Source organism: Lutra lutra, chromosome 16, assembly GCF_902655055.1.
Source record: "Lutra lutra chromosome 16, mLutLut1.2, whole genome shotgun sequence".
NCBI classification, from domain to species: domain Eukaryota; kingdom Metazoa; phylum Chordata; class Mammalia; order Carnivora; family Mustelidae; genus Lutra; species Lutra lutra.
In genome coordinates, this window is record NC_062293.1 from 4,490,424 (window position 1) to 4,509,570 (window position 19,147).

At 52.0% G+C, this 19,147-nt stretch overlaps 1 long non-coding RNA gene across 1 annotated transcript; it reads right to left on the minus strand.

Moving 5' to 3' along the window:
- Positions 1 to 2,352: 2,352 nt before the first annotated feature.
- LOC125087490 (uncharacterized) lies at positions 2,353 to 17,544 on the minus strand. Its single transcript, XR_007123446.1, has 3 exons — positions 17,535 to 17,544; positions 17,136 to 17,141; positions 2,353 to 2,539 (listed from the first exon to the last, which is right to left on the minus strand). It is a non-coding gene; the product is annotated as an uncharacterized LOC125087490 (long non-coding RNA).
- Positions 17,545 to 19,147: the final 1,603 nt, after the last annotated feature.

Here is a 19,147-nt window from a genome sequence, read left to right on the forward strand (position 1 = left end):
GATCGGGGTTCTGCGTCAGCTGTCTGTCGTCACCCAGGACGGACTTTCAGGCTTCCACCTAGATTCACTTTCCTCAGTGGTAAAGAGAACCTACAAGAGCTGCTGGCAGTCATCCCAGGTGACTGATGGGTGAAAAACAGTATCCAAAAGACCAATCAGATCTTTTGGGTTATCGGAGAACTTTGCATGTTGGGTTCTCCAGTTGTATAAATCACTAGTAGAGAATGGACAATATAACATCGGCTGTCCCCCCGTTTCATCGGGGGGTCCCATGGCGTGGAGGGGAAGGACAGTGGAATCGGCTGGTCCCAGGTTTAGGGCTGGGGCTGCCCGATGGGTCCATCCACGTGTCCCTGCCGCCGGCCCATGTATGGGGGGTGCCTCCATCTGGGAGGGGCAACCCCTGAAGCTTCTGCTGGAGGGGCAGACAGGGCGGGGGGAGACCTGGTAGGGTGGTGGAGAATCAGGTCCCCCGTGGGAGTGCCCTGAAAGACTGGGGAAAGCGGAGTCTTTGGCTCGGACTCCGTTTTCTTGTCAGACTCAGGAGTTGGGTTCCACAGGGCCAGGATCTTGGATGTAGGTCCTGCTTTGGGAGGGAGAAAAGGTTTAAGCCAGGAGGGAGGATTCTCGATCATGTCCTGCCAGACCAGGATATAAGGTACTTGGTCGGGGAGGCCGTGTGGTTTTTCTCTGAAGATGACAGCCTTAACCTGTAAGATAATAGGCAGTTGAAAAGTTCCCTCCTGGGGCCATCCAACATTAAAGGCTGGCCACTCAGACATGCTGAAATTCTGAAACTTTCCCTTTCGTACGTCTGTGCTCAGGTTATGAGCTCTCTCCCTGACGTCCGAGAAGTGGTCAATCATCAGAGACAGAGGGGTCGTTTGTGTCTGTCCCATCACGCCCTCAGTCCACAGCAAGACAAATACACTTAAGACAATGAGAACACACTCACACAGACAAATGATCCGGCGTGGTTGAGAAGACAAAACCGAAAGGAAGTTAAGGGAGGATCCGACCGCAATGGCAGCCAGCTCTCCTCACAGATGAGGACTTTGTCCTCCAGGCGGGGGCAAGGGACGTCTCCAAGACCCCCGATGGCCCGCCAGCACGTCCGCTTAAGCCAACGTCGACCCAGATACTGCTTGGAATTCCTACAGGTAAAAATGCAGATTGGAGCTTCCAAAGTATGCAGGCAAACAGGAAAACGAGTGCACTCACCAGCTGGCGCAGGACCCTCTGGGTCGGGGTCCTGGGGGTCTCTTGATCTCCGTGGGACCTCCAAATGTTGTGCCCAAGTTTTTGTGTCTGAGAGACCACCAAGAAGCCAGCACCGATGCAATCACACGAGGGTTTATTTGACAAGCTTAAGCTTGGGCCCAAGTCTACCCGACACAGCGGAATAGGGACTTGGACCCAGAACCAGATTATAGTCAGAGTTTTTAAAGGCAGAGTAGGGGTGGACTCGGCAGTAGGTGATTGGGCCACAACTGCTGGCCCTATGTTCCTGGTTTTTTTTGTTTTTCCGACATGATTTATTATAACGTTAAGCTATCCTATTCCTGATTGATCTTTGTTTTTGAAACCTTCAGTCAGTCTTCCTGGAACCAGGGGTCATTTACCGGTCATGGAGACCTAAGATGGCTGCCGGGGCCAAGATGGCTGCACTTATGTCAAGGCTAGACTTGAGGTGGGTACAGCCTTGTTTTTCTTGGCCTCCATAGGAGCTCAGTGCACCCCCAGAGCTTAGACTCAATCTTGGGGCAAAGGGAACCACTGCAGGGTTTGCCAGGCCGAGCTCTAACTTTGGGGGGGCCCCAGGCACAGAGCATAGAGGAAGGTATACGTACTACGTGTCAGGTCTGAGCATTTACAAATTCTAAGTCAAGCCAACAAACTCTCAATAAAATAGGCTCTGGTCTTTCTATTTTCTTACCTTGCAGATAGGCCTTTAGAGCACCTCAAAGGCCAGATTCAAGTTCAGAATTTTCAGACTGCTGTGCTGGAACATGATGTGGGAAACAGAGGCAGGAGAAAAATTATTAAATTTCCTTACCTACTGACAAGCCCTTAAAACAGGCAGAGTGACTCTCCTCTAGGGACTCAACTACCCCCACCTTAAGTGCTTTGCTAAGGGCAAAGGACAATCCTAGCCTGACCGACCCCCTACCCCCAACCAGGATCCTGTAAGTCTACTTTAACAATGCCTTTGGAAACTTTATCTCTAAACCTCCAAGATAGTGTCGACAATCATTCCCAAGCACACGGCCCACTGATAGACATCTAAAGGGTCTCATGAGAAGGTTTTATTACTGGTAATGAATAACCTTTCCCCCAGACAATAGCTAGACCCTCAAGGTCCTAGAAACCTTGCTTCCAAAATTCCTTAGAGACTTAGGCCATCCCTAATCCCCTCCCCAACTTACAAGTATGTAACAGACCACCCCTCACATCCCCGGGCCGCAGCTCTTCCTGCTCACGGGTCCCGTCCCCGGGCTTTAGTAAACCACCATTTTGCACCAAAGACGTCTCAAGAATTCTTGGTCATCGGCTCCGGACCTCACCCCACCAAACCTCACCTATGTTCTAGAACTTCATCAGGAGAGGCAGCCAGGACTTCCCCCTTTTCCTTCCCACCCCCCAGCCCCTCACAACAAGGGCTGTGTACACCCAGCCCAGCTGCACAAGGACAGACCTGGGGGTGGGCAGACCTTCTGGAGCCCTGAGTTCCAGAGTATGGTCTAGATGGGGGGCAGCGGCCTATCCTCTTGGTCCCGTGGACTGTGTGTAATCAAGAATTATCTGGCTTTGGGGCACCTGGGTGGCTCAGTGGGTTAAAACCTCTGCCTTCAGTTCAGGTTGTGATCCCAGGGTCCTGGGATGGAGCCCCACATTGGGCTCTCTTCTCAGTGGGGAGCCTGCTTCCCCCCACCCCTCTCTGCCTACTTGTGATCTCTGTCCGTCAAATAAATAAATAAATCTTAAAAAAAAAAAAAAAAGAATTATCTGGCCTTTGTCCCTGGTTCTTGGGAGGTCACCTATAAAACCCTGCACTTTTCTTTTTTTCTTTTTAGATTTTATTTATTTATTTATCTGACAGAGATCACAAGTAGGCAGAGAGGCAGGCAGAGAGAGGGGTGGGGGCAGCAGGCTCCCTGCTGAGCAGGGAGCCCATGCAGGGATCCCAGTAACCTGAGGTCATGACCTGAGCTGAAGGCAGAGGTTTTAACCCACTGAGCCACCCAGGTGCCCCATAGACCCTGGACTTTTCTGAGTGATGGACAGGTCTCTTTGACTCGTGGCTGGTCCCTCCAACCGGAGCTGGTCATGTTACCGAGACCCACCACAAGACTAGAGCCCAGCTTCTGGGGAGGGGAGGAGGGGCTGGAAGACCGAGCTCTCCCTCCGTAATGGAATTGTGATAAAATTTTGGACCCTGAGGCACAAGTGAGCTTTCCCCAGCTGGCAGTGTTCTCCAAACGGCTGTCGCATGTCCCTGCACGAGGAGGGCAATGGAAGCTTCACATTTGGGACCTCACAGACTTTGCCTTAAGTGTCTCTCCCTGTGGCTTGTTCCAATCCGCGTCCTTGGGCTGTAATTAGACAATAAACAGAAGTTCAGTGCTTTCCTGAGTTCTGTAAGCCATTCTAGTGAATTATTAAACATTAGGGTATTGGAGCCCCCGAGTCGGCAGCCAGCTAATTATAAGTGAAGGTGGGCGTGGGGTGGGGGGGGCCTCTGCTGGTTGAGCGCCAACTCTCGGTTTCCACTCAGGTCGTGATCTCAGGGTCGTGAGATTGTGCTGGAGACTCTCCCTCTGCCTCTGCCCCGCACCCCACACCCTTGCTTACTCTCTCTTACATAAATCTTGAAAAAAAAAGGGGTGGCGTCTCGGGGCTCAGTGGGTTAAAGCCTCTGCCTTCGGCTCAGGTCATGATCTCAGGGTCCTGGGATAGAGCCCCTCATGGGGCTCCCTGCTCAGCAGGGAGTCTGCTTCTCCATCTCCCTCTGCCCCTCCCCCACAAAATAAATAAATAAATTCTTAAAAAAAAAAAAAAGGAAGAAGTGAGGGTGGCCTGGTGACCCCCGAAGCTGCCACTGGTGTCTGAAGGGAGGTAGACTTGTGGAGGACGGGTCCCTAACCTGTAAAATTTGGCACAACTCTGGGTAGACTCCCTGCCCTAGGGGAAGGGTTTCCCCAGAGGGGGATCAGAATGGGGCCTGCTAAAATGGGGACCCAGGGTCCCTCTTGCCAGGACTAAGTGTGGTCCTGAGTTGCAAGGGATCGCTTGTTTGGGGTAAGGCCCAGTGGGACAGTGCCCAGGTGGGACTGGGACAGGGCAAGATGGTCCCCAAGGCCAGGAGGGCTCTGGACAAGGACAGTCAGGGTAGGCAGGAGGGACGCTGAGGGAAGCACAGAGGCTCTGCTAAACCATCCTTCAGGGGTCACGGGGCAAAGGCCATGCCATCCTCTGAGCGGCCAGCTGGTTCCCTTGACCTGAGGGCTTCCAGATCTCAAAATCCCCGCACACAGTATCTTCCCCCACAGAAGTGCATAGAAGGTGCTGCCTGTCACCCGGGGCATTCAGCTGGATGGTGGCCCGCCCAGGTCCTTGCTTTCCCTCAGGGACACTCTTCCCAGCTCTCAACACACAGAAAAGCAAAAATCAGATTAAAAAAAAAAAAAAGATAGACTGGAGAGGGCTTATTTGCATTATAATTTCTTTTTACCATGCCTAAGTTTTCCCTGTTAAATAGCAAGCACCCTGGGGCATCGGAAATTGAATTCAATTCACAAAATCCTGACTCACTCCTGGGTTTCATGTTTCTGCCCTGGTGGAGTCGACCTGGAGAAGTTATTTTGGGGGGAGTGGGGAGGGGAGCTGTGTGTGTCTGACCCACCAGACTGCAGCCCTGACGCACGGTCCCCAGGATGACATCGTTCTGCCTAGGTTTTTGAAACCCTTGCAATTTCAACTATTATATTAACGGATATGTATTTTTGCAGCACTTTCTATTTGCGCTCATGAGCTTTTATTCTATTCAATAAAGGAGAGGTGTTAAATGCGTAACAGAATGTGACTTAACGTTTACAGCCCTCTCGGCAATGCTACAGAGATGCGCTGTGGTTGCGGCAAGTCACCGGGGCTGGGGGGGAGGAGAAGAGGCGGGGGGCGTGGCTAGTAGAAGGACGGGGCGGGGGGCGTGGCTAGTAGAAGGACCCGCGACCAAGGACCCGGGAAGAGCGCAGCCCCCAGGCTGGGGAGAGCTGGCAGGGGCCGGGCCCTGGGATCCAGACTCCTTTCATCCTTTTCATTTTAAATGCATTCTCAAGTAGAAGGGGGAATCCAGGCCATAATTTTTGGTTCAGAAAGTTCAGAGATTTGAGGGTTTGTTTTTCCTGCCTGTTCTCTGCCTTCCTCAAGATGGACTTGTCTTGACTTCTCTTTACAGCCGGCATCAAATTGGTCCCGCACATCTGGGATCCGACCTGCTGTTGCCCCTGAGGGCTGAGTGTCCCTTAGTGACCTGGTCACTGCGGGTGCCCCGCGTCCTTGTACGGCCAGGTGGCCTTTTTTCCTGCTTTCTCAGGAAGGCCGTTTGCAAAAGTCTGTGCTTTTTGCAGAAGTCTGGTGCTTCAGAAAAGAGCTTTTCGGACCACTCGGTTGTGAGCACATGTCAAAGTTTAGCGCACGCAAGGGGCGTTCCCTGTGCCACTCCGGTGTCCAGTCTCCCAGCCCACCCTCAGGGCATGAAGTGCTGAGGGCAGAGCCCTGATTTCTCCCTGAGCTTGGGCTGGGGTCTCCTGCGTCGATGTGGGTGGGGGTTGGCCTCCCACCCATGCACCCCACCCAGCCTGTGTGCAGGAACACCAGGCACACGCTCTCCCTGCTCACACGGGCCTTGCCCGTGAGCACACACACCAGCGTACACCATGTGACAAGTGTTCTGGGGACCAGGACAGACTGTTTGCTGGAAGCCCCCACCTGCTGTGTGCTGTCAGACAGCCCCTGTCTGGGGGTTCTTTGCCAACGATCAAGGCCAACGCCTCCTCCCCAGAGCCTGGTTTCCTTGCACCGTCCTCCATCCTGAGAGGGGCCCCACGATGATTCCTCTGGGTTGACCCTGTAGTCTGTTCCAGCTGCTGTAATAAATTTCCATAGCCTGGGTGGCTTAGCCACAAAATTTATTTTCAGGGCTCTGGAGGCTGGAGGTCAGAGATCAGGATTCCAGCTGGGCGGGGTTCTGGTGAGGACTCTTTTGCAGATGGCAAAAGGCCTCTTTCTTGAGTCCTCACAATGCAGAAAGAGAGGGAGCTCTTTGGCCTTCCTCTTAGGAGGCTGCTAATCCCATGCACGAGGCCTGATGACCTTCATGACCTGATGACTTCCCAAAGACCCCGCCTCCAAATACCATCACATTGGGCGAGATCCCAAGAGCACCCCATGACCCATGCGATGCTAATCTCTGACTCAAAGTCTGCCCCTGGGGAAGCCAACATGTGACAACGGGCGCCAGGAGTGGTCCAAAAACGGCCATGCTTGTGGATTTTGGCGCTTGGTCCCCTACCATCTGGTTGGCAACATGGACCCCAATGGTGGTAGTGTCTGGAGCACAGACAGATCTTGGCACAGGTAACAAAACTTGTTAAAATGTTACCCATGGTAAACGGCATAGCGGGGGGCAGAGAATGAGCCACTGGTGTCCTAGATCTGCCACTGGATAAACGTGGAGGAGACGCTTGTCGAACACAGACGGTGATGCTTTGGGGGAAAAAAAGCAGAGAAAATCCAAGGGTAAACAGTGGAGGGCCTTCTTGGGGAGACCCTAAGAGGCTCTCATCTCTTGGATTAAGACCTCAGAAAACCCAAGACTTAACCCTAAGAGCAGCAGAACTCCATAGAAAGCTCAACAACTACTCAGAAGGATCTACCATGCCAAGCTCAGGGCCCTGGTTGGGAAGAATGGGACCCTGATACACGGGAAAGGCACCTCTGGACTGATGGTCCCCCAAATCTTGAATCCAAGATTTCCTCCAGACTCTCTGAGGCTACGGAAAGGCCCACACTTTGCTGCTAAGGGCCAACACCACTGTCCACCTCCAGCCCTGGTCTTGAAGACCATGGAGAGGCTTTTCCCCCAGCGAAACAACACGGATTGCTTTCGGAAGCTGCCCCCACCAACTCTTCTGGCCACCAGCAGGCGGGGTCAAGTAGTGGTACTGCCCAGCTGAGGACACAGAAGAAAAGAATCCCACCCCAGAGGTAGTAGGGGGTGCAGCATGCTTGTCCCTGCGGGAGCCAGACAGAAGCACAGGGAATGGGGTGCTGCAGGGGTCTGATAGAGCCGGGGGTGAGGGTGGGGGGAAGGCACAGCTGGGGAGGGAGCCCTCCTCCAGGACTTGGGAATCAGCCTCAGGAGAGGCAGACACAACTGGGACAGCCCTGGAAACACGGGAAGGTGATGTCCACACCAAGCGAGCTAGAAATGCCAGAATCCCACGCAGACAAGGGAAGAACGGGCTAAAAGGCCAGAGACGTGGTTGTGTTCAAGGAGATAACACCCAGTAAGGACAGAAACCCACTAGGGGAGCGTGATCCACATCGGGGCCCAGAAGACGCACGGTTTCCCAGAGTGGGAGGAAGGTGCCGGTAAGAGGATATCGGAGTCACCAGAGAGTGCGGTGGTGACTTCTCAGTGAGCCAGGGCTGGCGGTGGGACCCCACCCTCCGCTCCTCATCCCCACCCTCCCCAAAACAACAGAGGCCACGTCTAGCCCTTAACCCTCAGGATCCCGTTGGATGCAATCACCCCAGGGAAGCCATGAGATCCAGATCACAGGGACAGCCTGTCTGGTACAAGCTCCAGGCCGTATCTACAGAAATCATAAACGCACGCACCCTGGGCCCTAGCGAGGCCCCTGGCAGTGTGTCCCATGGCTGTCCTACATTAAGAAAAATAATCCGCCACTGGGAAGTGTCCTTTCAGTTACCGCTGGGATGCTCTGTGCCACACCCACACCACACGGGGACCGTCTAATTACACAGAATGTTTGTACCTTGATTTGACCTACTTTTTGCTACTGATAAGGCTATTTTGCAACTCTGAAGGGCAGATGTCAGCTTGTATAAAACTGTTAGCTGTGCAAATGATTCTTGTCTAATAACAATTCAAATGAATTTTGTCTGGAAGAGATGCAAATGATTTCTGTCCCATAGAAAAGCTAATCCCAAAGGTTACCATTTCATTACTCCAAAGGATGTTAACCAGCTTTGTACTTAACACAGCTGTCTTATTCCAGATTTCTCTCCAGGCCTATATGTATCCAGGCTCTTGAATCTCTTTGAACCGACTGTACCAGCCGGCTGGTTCCTTCGTTAATGAATTCAGTAAGTCTTAGATATATAATCACTTATTTTAAAAATATTTTATTTATTTATTTGCGATCAAGAGCGAGTGAGAGAGCACAAGTGGGGTGAAGGGCAGAGAGAGAAGCAAACTCCCCAGTGAGCAAGGAGACCAACAGAGAACTCAGTCCCAGGACTCCGGAATCATGACCTGAGCGGAGGGCAGATGCTTGACTGAATGAGCCACCCGGGTGCGCCAACACATAATCACTTTATACTGGTTTAAGAATCACGCTTTTCATTTTTCAAAAATTAAACTTTGAGGTACCTGGGTGGCGAGGGAGAAGGCTGCTCAGAACAGAACACAACAGTCTACATGTACTAGGACAGGGCAAAGGCCTGGAGCCCAGAGTCCCCGAGGACCGGATTTCTCTAGATGTGGGGCCAAGTCTACAACAGCTTTTTTCCTAAGACAGGTTCTTGAAGCGTAACGAAATACAGTAAAATTCACGCTGTTTACATGTCCTGTTCTGTGTGTTCTGACAAGGATATGCAGTCACGTAGCTACCATCACCACCAAGACATAGAGCAGAGAGCGTCTGGGGCTCACCCACGTTACTGAGCAGACAGGCGTGTCTGCCTTTCCGTTGCTGTGTACGACTCCATTGTGTGACTCTACCACACTGTGTAGCCTGTTCTCCACGTGATGGGCTTTGGCATTGTTTCCCTTTTTTGGTGATTCTGAATGAAAGGTGCTTGTAAACATTCCCATACAAGTATAAGCCAACGTAGATTTTCATTTTTCTTGAATAGACACCTCGGGGTGGGATGCCGGGTTTCTGTTAAACATGCACTTAGCTCCGTAAGAAATGTCCAGATGGATGGTTTCCAGAGCAGCGGTATCTTTCCACCCTCCTGCCAGCCTCACATGAGAGTTCCCATTTCTGTGTCCTCATGAAAACTTGGTCTTGTCATTACTTCTAACTTCAGCAGTTCTAATAGGCATATAAGTGTACCTCCTCGTCGTCTTCATCTGAATGTCTGTGATGAGTGTCTTCATGTGCTTGTTGGCCATCTGCCTCTCTTCTTTAGTGAAGTGTCTGTTCAAAACTTTTGTGATTTTTTATTGTCCAATTCATTGCTTTCTTATTATTATGAGTTACAAGAGCTCTTTGTATATATCCTAGATACAAGTTCTTTATCAGATATGAGCTTCATGGAGATTTTCTGTTTCATGACTTCTTTGAAGACTTCATTTCCGCAATGAGCAGGAGGGATTTGGCTCACCTCCTTCTCATCCCCCTCTGCCTCTCAGAGTCTGAAAGTGATCGTTGTTGCTATTATATTGCTATCATCGTCGTTACTTTGGTTCTGTTGAGCACTTTCTAGCTCTGACATGCAGACCTGTTTCATGTTGTAAACAGCATCTCTCGACCCTACTTTGTCATAAGGCTATGTGCACACCACCCCCCTCCTCCCCATAATCTTTCCCACTCCTTCTGACAGCCACATTTTAATTTTTACAAAGGTCTTAACATGTATAATCTGTCTCTGAACTGCAATCAAGTGTTGTCTGCTTTATCCATAGTTTGACTTTAATCATGTCTGTATCATACTATAAATTCTACAGAACACCCCTTCTCCCAGGAAACCTTGATCTCAGAATCTTTTTTCCTTGAGTGGCAATCTTGACTGACTTTCTCTGGGTCAAGGGTGACCAGTCATCCTAGTTTCCAGGCTTAAAAGTCATAAGCCTTTAAGTGCTGGAAACAAGAAAGCTACCTGGAATGAGTTGGTCACCCTAACCTTGAAACTTCCCTTGACTCCTCTTCTTGATTGGATCCAGTGTTCTGGATCCTGTATGTTCCTCTTTATTTATTTATTAATTTATTTTTAAAAGGTTTTATCTATTTCTTTGACAGAGAGAGACACAGCGAGAGAGGGAACACAAGCAGGAGGAGTGGGGGATGGAGAAGCAGACTTCCCGCTGAGCAGGGAGCCCAGTACGGGGCTGGATCCCAAGACCCTGGGATCATGACCTGAGCAGAAGGCAGACGCTTCATGACTGAGCCACCCTTCTTTATTCATTTCCTGATTTCTCTGAATTATATCATCCAGCAACTTTCGAAGAAAGGACACGTTGAAGATCGACTGTGTCCTTCCACGTATGAAATGTCTTTATTCTGCTCTAAGGTTTATTGACAGACAGTTTAGCTAGGTATAGAATTCTAGGTTGGGGACGATTTTCCCTTATAACTTGGAAGGAGTATTCCATTTTCTCTAAGCATCTGGTTCCATGTACAGGTAGTGAGGTGCTAGTCTGACTCACCTTACTTTCTCCAGTCTGTTTCTCTTTGCTTTTATGTACCCCACCTGCTTCTGCTAGTTCTGCGATTTGAAATGATTTACTTTCTAGTGCTTCTATTAGACTTTAAATTTTAGCAAGCATATGTATATATTTTAATCTCAAGAGCTCTTCAGTTGTTCTCTGGTCTTTTTCTCCCTAACCAAATTGAGTCCTTGTTATATAAATAGAACATCTTCTCTAACCCCTCTGAATATATTCAGCACAGGTTTTGAATGCTATCAGCCCTCCCAAGAATCGTCTCCACTTCCTCCAGCCAGTGTCTTTGCTGTTTTCCTGAGTCTCCCTCCAACCTAGTGGCCTTCCTCAAATGGCCTGGTGACCTTCTGTGGTTCATCATGTGTAACAGAAGAGGACTAGGTAGCAAATTGGTGTTTCTTCGGCTATTGGGTCACTGGGCCTTCCTATCCCCTCTGGAGTGAGAATTCTGTACAGGCCAGGGTAAGGACAGGTTTTATTAAGTAAAACCCCACCACCACCTCCCCGTACTGGATGGGAGAGATTTGCAGTATCCCCCCAGGTGCCACCAGCCACCGGTGGCCTTGCAGCTCAGTGGCCTTATCTTCTCCAACAGTTGTTCCAACAACTTTTTTAAAATTTTTTTTTAGATTTTATTAATTTCTTTGACAGAGAGAGACACAGCAAGAGAGGGAACACAAGCAGGGGGGTGGGAGAGGGAGAAGCAGTCTCCCCGCAGAGTGGGAGCCCAATGTGGGGCTCCATCCCAGGACCCCGGGATCATGACCTGAGTGGAAGGCAGATGCCTAACGACCGAGCCACCCAGGCGCCCCGTGTTTCAACTTCCTCATCAAGGACGCTTCTAGGTTTGGGTTGGGTGAAAGGTAGAGGAGATGGGAGAGTCAGCTATCACTGGTGCAGAATCTCTTTTTAAAGGGACCTTCTGCAACTCCCGTCCTCAGCAACCAAGTTCTCTTGTGTTTTACAACATCTGTCCGCCTGAGCCCAGAGTCTCCGGGGGGCTCTGTCTGTGGCCAGCTGCTCCCCCCTCGCTCTGCAGCTCCATCACCACGTAGTCCGGGTTGCAGGGCCTTCCACCAGCATAGCCCAACTACGTCACCTCTGTCACTGACCCGTGACCCCCAGCCCCCAAGCCTCTTTGCTGCTGTGGGTACATTTGCATTTCAGTGAGGACTTGGAGGATGCTCACATGCACAGCCCTCAAAATGGAAACCTCACCCCAGGATTGGCAGGAAATGAGCTCTCATAACACAAATGAAACTGAACATTTTTTTTAAAGATTTTATTTATTTATTTTGACAGAGATCACAAGTAGGCAGAGAGGCAGGCAGGAAGAGAGAGGAGGAAGCAGGCTCCCCGCAGAGCAGAGAGCCCGATTCGATTTGAGGCTTGATCCCAGGACCCTGGGATCATGACCTGAGCTGAAGGCAGAGGCTTTAACCCACTGAGCCACCCAGGCGCCCCGAAACTGAACCTTTACTGATGCTTGCAACACCCCAGGCACTGTTATCCCTGTGCCTTATCTCATTTATTTTTTTGTTATTTCTCATATCCCCACTTTATAGTTTAAAACTGAGACCTAGAAAAATTAAGTGACTTGCTCCCATTCGTGTGGTTAGGGAAAGGTGGCATCAGAATTCTAACTTCCCATCCTTTCGACTCAAGGCTTCAGATGCTAACGGCTCTGCAGTCTTCCCGGGGCCCTGCAGGACCGTCTTCATTGGGCAGCGCGGCCTGGCCTTCAGAAACCAGAGACGTCCACACCGGGCAGCTGGGCGGATGCAGCGCCCAGGCTCCGTGTCCTCAATCCCCCCAATGTTTATGTCCCAGGGAAATTGTGAATACCGGGCTTACTCCAGGGGGTCAATGCCCTCAAAGAGGGGCTTCCGGGGAACAATCTGACCAATCCTGGGACAGCTGTGGGGCTGCAGCAGCCTCATTCCTCTCTTCCCTGGTCATGGATACACCGCAATCAGAGCCTCACTTGGGGCTGGAGGAGGAAGGAGATGAGATCTCCCGCAGGTGTGGGTGCCTGGCAGCGTGGGGATCCTGAGCTTAAGGCAGAGCTGTCCCCCACCCCCCAACCCATTCCCCTCCCCGTCCACAAGAAACACCATCTGCTGGCGTCAGAGCGGTAGCTACTGTGTCCGGAAGACCCCTGGTGGTCACGTGCACTAGCTACGTCATCTCTACTTTCCCAATCACCCTCTCAGGTAGGGCGGATCATCCCCCATTTTTTTTTTTTTTAAGATTCTTTTAGGGGTGCCTGAGTGGCTCTGTCGTTAAGCGTCTGTCTTCAGCTCAGGCCATGGTCTGGGGTCAAGCACCACATCGGGCTCCCTGCTCAGCGGGAAGCCTGCTTCTCCCTCTCCCATGCCCCCTGCTTGTGTTCCTGCTCTCGCTGTCTCTCTCTCTCTCTCTCTCTCTGTCAAACAAATAAAATCTTTAAAGAAAAAAAAAGATTTTTAAATTTATTTGAGAGACAGAGACAGTGCATGAGCAGTGGGGAGGGACAGAGGGAGAGAGAGAGAGAGAGAGGCAGACTCCCCGCTAAGCAGGGAACCCAATGCGGGGCTCAATCCCAGGACCCTGAGATCATGACCTGAGCCAAAGGCAGACGCTCAACGACTGAGCCACCCAGGTGTCCCCATCCCCAATCTTCTGATGAGAAAACTGTCTCAGAGGTTAGGGAACTTGTCCAAGACCACCAGCTGGTAAGTGACAGAGCCGGACTGTCACCCAGGTCTGAGAGGGGCTCACGGTAGGGTGTCCTGCACACAGAGACGGGATTCCCACCTCCACCAGCCTGGCTCATCCCTGAGGGGCAGCTGAGCCCCAGAGGCTGAGCTCATGAGACCCCCAGCCTGGGCGTTCCCAAGGCCAAGGTTGTGATTCTCAGGAATTTCAGAGGGTGAATCCTGGGCACACACACCCCACCCCCACCCTGCCCATACCCATTGTCCCGAGACACAGCCACACCGCTGTCACTGTCGGTCAAGCTTCTGGATCAGTCCTCCCTCCCCCAACTGGCCTCGGCTGCCTCACCCTGGGCCGCCTCACCCTGGGCCTCTGCCCCAGCCAGGCCAGCAGCCTCCCCCACAGCATTTTATCACATTTGCAGAGCAGGGGGTCTAGCGCAGCCCTGCAGAAGGTGGAAAAAACCCGAGGAAGGGAGGGAGGCGAGGAAGGTGGGGGGGGTGAGTGAAAGAAAAGGACTAAAAAGTAATTTTCAACTTTTAAAGGGACATCGTCCCTCCAAGTGGCCAGAGAGATCACTTTTTGTTGTTGTTGTTTAAGATTTTATTTATTGATTTGACAGAGAGACAGCGAGAGAGGGAGCACAAGCAGGGGGAGTGGCAGAGGGAGAAGCAGGCTTCCTGCCAAGCACGGAGCCCAATGCAGGGCTTGATCCCAGGACCCCAGGGATCATGACCTGAACCGAAGGCAGACGCTCAACGACTGAGCCACCCAGGCCCCCCGAGAGGTTACTTTTAACAAGCACCTAGCTCAGTGCCCCCATCTCCCTCGCTTTCCCAGCAGAGATGCGTCCCCAGTGCCCCAAGGGGAGTGGTCTGGGTCAGAGGTAGCACAAGGAGGGGCTGGGGGCTGTGGAGGGGCCAGGAGGTCTGGTGGGGTGGGGGTTGGGACTTCCACAGAGTCGCTGGGTGCGTGCCCAGCACCAGAAATCATCTCCTGCTCCAAGCCAGGCACCTCCACGCTGAGCTCATTAAATTCCCGCGAAGCCTCAGGATGGAGATCTTGTGGTTCCCGCTTCACAGACAAGCAGGGGGAAGCCTTGCTCTGGGAAATTTCCATCCTCACCAAGGGGAGGCTCCTCTGGGAAGCCTCCCGCCCTGACCCCTCTGCTCCTTACCCCCCACCCCCCCATCCTGGGAGGAAGAGAAGAAACAGGTAGGAGGGTGGGAGGGTGGGAGTGGGCCTTGGGCCCACGGGTTCCCTGGCGCCCAGCACAGCTCCTCATGCATAAAACAGGAGGGACCTTTTCCTCAGCCGCTAATCAAAACCTCAGAGCCCAAAGATTGCAAATGAAGGGCCCCTGTCAAGCCATTTCCCTTGCAAACGAAGCCGCTCCGTGTTTTCTCCTCCTTAATACCTCATAACACCGCCGCCTGTGGGGGAGCCTGGCTGCTCAGCCCGCCCTGGACCCCACCCCTGCAGCTGGTCGGCTCCTTTCAATTAGCTCCAGAGTCCCCCGTAAACAGAGGAAGCCAGAGGCCCTCGGATCCCTGACCCTGCGCCTCCCCTCACAGGGCCCAGGAGACTGGACTCCTGCCCCCTCAGGATAATTAGCTGATTTTCAAGGCTGGGGGAGGGGGGCAAAGCTCAGCCGAGCTGGGGAGGTCAGGCTGAGCGAGGTCTCCAGCCTTTGTGAAGTCTTTGTGGTGGTGGTGGGGAGGCCGGGCCTGGAGGGTGGGCATCAGGGAGCCCAGGGGCACACACACCAGGTCTGAAGGCGGACCCCAGTGGGGCCCTGGCCGAGGCATCTCAGCCTGCAGATCTCGGCCCCAAATAAACAGACCCAATTTACTCCCTCCCTCCAAGTCTCCTGATCTGTAAAATGGGATAATAAAATTATCTGCCTTTGCAACTCTTGATCTTGGGGTCGTGGGTTCAAGCCCCATGTTGGGTATAGAGATGACTCAAAAAATAAAATTTAATTTAATTTAATTAAAAAAAATTTTTTTTAAGATTTTATTTATTTGAGAGAGCCAGAGAGCAGGAGCAGGGGGAGGAGCAGAGGGAGAAGGAGAAGCAGGCTCCCCGCTGAGCAGGGGGCCCCATGTGGGGCTTGATCCCAGGACCCCAAGATCATGACCTGAGCAGAAGGCAGACGCTTAACGACTGAGCCACCCAAGTGCCCCTAAAATAAAATATTTTTAAAAAAATTATCTGCCTTGGGGCGCCTGGGTGGCTCAGTGGGTTAAAGCCTCTGCCTTCGGCTCAGGTCATGATCCCGGTGTCCTGGGATCGAGCCCCACATTGGGCTCTCTGCGTGGCAGGGAGCCTGCTTCCTCCCCTCTCTCTCTCTCTGCCTGCCTCTCTGCCTACCTGTGATCTCTATCTGACAAATAAATAAATAAAATCTTTAAAAAAAAAATTATCTGCCTTAGGGCGCCTGGGTCACTCAGTGGGTTGAGGCCTCTGCCTTCCGCTCAGGTCATGACCTCAGGGTCCTGGGATCGAGCCCTGCATCGCATCGGGATCTCTGCCCAGCGGGGAGCCTACTTCCCCCCCCCACCTCTCTCTCTGCCTGCCTCTCTGCCTACTTGTGATCTCTGTGAATAAATAAATAAAATCTTTAAAAAAAATTAACTGCCTTGTAGGGCTATTGCGAGGGATAAATGACATGATCTGGGCATAGCTCTTGGTTCAGGAACTGGCACTTAGAAAGCACTCCCAAAATATGAGCCCCCCTCTGTACTAATATTCGGCCAGTGCTTCCCCCAGGACCCTCACCCCAGCATCCCTGGGGACAGCTGTTCTGTTGTAGAATCAGCTACTTAGTAACCACGGGGCCCGGGATGAGTTGCTTAACCACTCTGTGCTTCCCCGTTCTCATCTGTAAATATTGTACCCATTTTGTGGGGTCGGCTAATAAAGAACAGAGCTCCAGTGTTCTTAGAGGCACACAGATTTAAAGCCAGATTCCTACGGCCAAATCCTGGTCCCAGCTGTGTGCCCTTCTGCAAACTCCTTAACCTCTCTGTGACTCAGGCACTTCCCCTTTAACCTGAAGAGATTATAACAGTACCCACCTCAAAAACTGTGAGACACGGTAAAGGACAATTCTTAGAAAAGCAAAATCAGGGACGCCTGGGTGGCTCAGTTGGTTGAGCAGCTGCCTTCGGCTCAGGTCATGGTCCCAGTGTCCTGGGATCGAGTCCCACATCGGGCTCCTTGCTCGGCAGGGAGGCTGCTTCTCCCTCTGCCTCTGCCTGCCATTCTGTCTGCCTGTGCTCGCTCGCTCTCCCTCTCTCTCTCTGACAAATAAATAAATAAAATCTTAAAAAAAAAAAAAAAAGAAAAGCAAAACCACAGCTCCATCAATTAGAAAATGAACGTGTATGCAAGAATTTCTTGAGCTCATTCATTCACAAGGGAACCAAGATGTTACAACCATTTCAAAGGAGAATTTAAAAAGCGTAGGTACGCGGACGGTCAGGAAGGCTGCAGTGAACGGACCAACGCAGCAAAACCAGCCACGGGGCAATAATCCACTTCGGGCCACCAAACTCAGTCACGTGCATTTTTGCCGACAAGGATGATTTGGATTCTTATCCGTTTTCTCCAATACACAGAGTTGTGACACAGCTCAAAGATAACAAAAAACCGAGATGAACCCACAGCCGTGCTGGACAGGACACTTAGTTCTAGGGGGGGATGCGGGTTTGGGGGTGGCCTTTGTCGCTCATTCCAAGACCTTTCTCTGCGTGAAGGAGTTCATCTATGCAGAGTGACTGTGTATCAGGTAAATGTTACCTAAGTGTTTGGAGAAAATAACGCGGAACGAGATGGAGACCAGCCACACGAGAGCAGGCAACTACTGTGGGTTCCGTTCGCCGGAGCCCCATCGCTTTCGTCTTGGCAGAAACTTGAAGCAGGCGGGGGGGGGGGGTGGTGGGAAGCTTCCTGGTGGAACAGAAGGAAGGTGTCGGGCACACCTGGTGGAGGCTGGCAGAGGATGGCGGTGGGCAAACCAGGCCTGGGCTTCCTGAGACACGTTAGAGGTACGTATGTGGCCTTCTCTGGTTGGTCCTAAGTTGGGAGAGGGAGCAAAGATCAGGGAAGCCGATAGGCCTGGGAGGGGCAGGGCAGGAACCTCTCATCTGTTTTGGGTCATGGGCCGCCAAGAAGTCCCAGCAAGGGAGAGGGGTGTCTTCCCAAGGGAAACAGGGATGCTGTTGCCACAAAAACAAAACTTAGACACTGGGCCACCAGGAAGACCTGGTGTCCACTCAGCAACCCTGCACATGGGCACCATGGAAATGCCCACATTTCTAGCCAGAACATGGAAGCGCACGGAAGGTAGGAGTCCGGCTCAGGTCTGCCCGTCTTCAGAGCCCGGCTTCTTCCCCCCCATGGCACTGAGCGTGGGTGTGCAAGGAACAGGGAGGCCCTCCCCTCGGGCACAGCATGGGTCCCAGCTGCCCTGCCCAGCACGGCCCGCAGAGCTCTCTCCTGCCTCTGGACTCAGGATTCTCTGCCTCAGTGCTCTTTGACCCATCCATGTCCCTCACCGCCATGTGCGTGGTCTCCTCGAACTGGGACCAGCTCTTGGAGGTCACCTCCCTGTAAACCCCCCAGAGGGGGTGAGAATGGGGAATTTTATCGTAACTGACTTCCCTGGAGAGTGGGACATTATATAACTATTGAAAATAATAGCCTGGCTGGCTCAGTTGCCGAAGCATCTGAGTTCGGCTCGGGTCATGGTCTTGGGGTCCTGGGATCCAGTCCCACGTTGGGCTCCCTGCTCGGTGGGGAGTCTGCTTGTCCCTCTCCCCCTGCGCCTCCCGCCCCCCACCCCCACTCATGCTCTGTCTCTCTCAAATAAATAAAATCTTTACAAAAGAAAATAACATCAACCAAGACTTTCTAAGGACAAAATAAAATGCTTGTGATAGGCTATTGAGGAAGGCAGGGGAGAAAAACCGCCTCCGTCTCCAGCTGGGGTCTGTATGTTAGGCTGATAGAAGGCAGATTCACAAGGAGAAGAAACTAGAGTTTATTAACTTGTGGAAGTACCCAGTGAGGAGTAGCTCAAAGGGGTTGGAACTCAGGCTTATACAGCATTTTAACAAAACAAGGAATCCGAATAGAAGTGACAAGACCAAGGAGTCCAGGCTTCTAAGGGCAGTAAATTGTGGGAACCAGAGGAAGACAGGGGCTGGCTTCAGCGACATTAGCTGGACCCTCTGGTGCCTCTCTGGGCTGGTTGGGATCTACAGTGTCTCTGGCGATTAACTTCAGTCCTTTCTGGGGGGTGGGGGGACAACTTCGCACATTCGGGTCCTGCTTTTAGGCAGAGAGGGAGGGAGTAGAGAGGTTTTCTTGCCTGTGCTGCTTCTCAGTTGCCTTCAGCTCACAATAATCCTTGCGCCAGAGTGGCTATTTTGGAATAGCATGCTCTGCCACCCATCAGGAAGAAGGACCAGAACCAAAACCGCAGAGATGGGAGGTTACCAGCTACGCAAACGTATCCACATCCGCACAGACTGTTTGGGAGGAAATATGCTAAAATTAACAGTAGAGGGAATGTAGGTGGTTTTCACTTGTTTGTCTGTACTGGTCTAGATTTTCCGAAGTTTTCATGTGAAGTGTTGTTGACATTTGTCATCGTTTTGGCTGCCCAGCCTCTGACCCCATCCTTAGTCTTGGAACGTCCCACCGTGGGCAGAAGTGGGCAGTGCCCTGGTGGATTCCCCGCCATCCTTG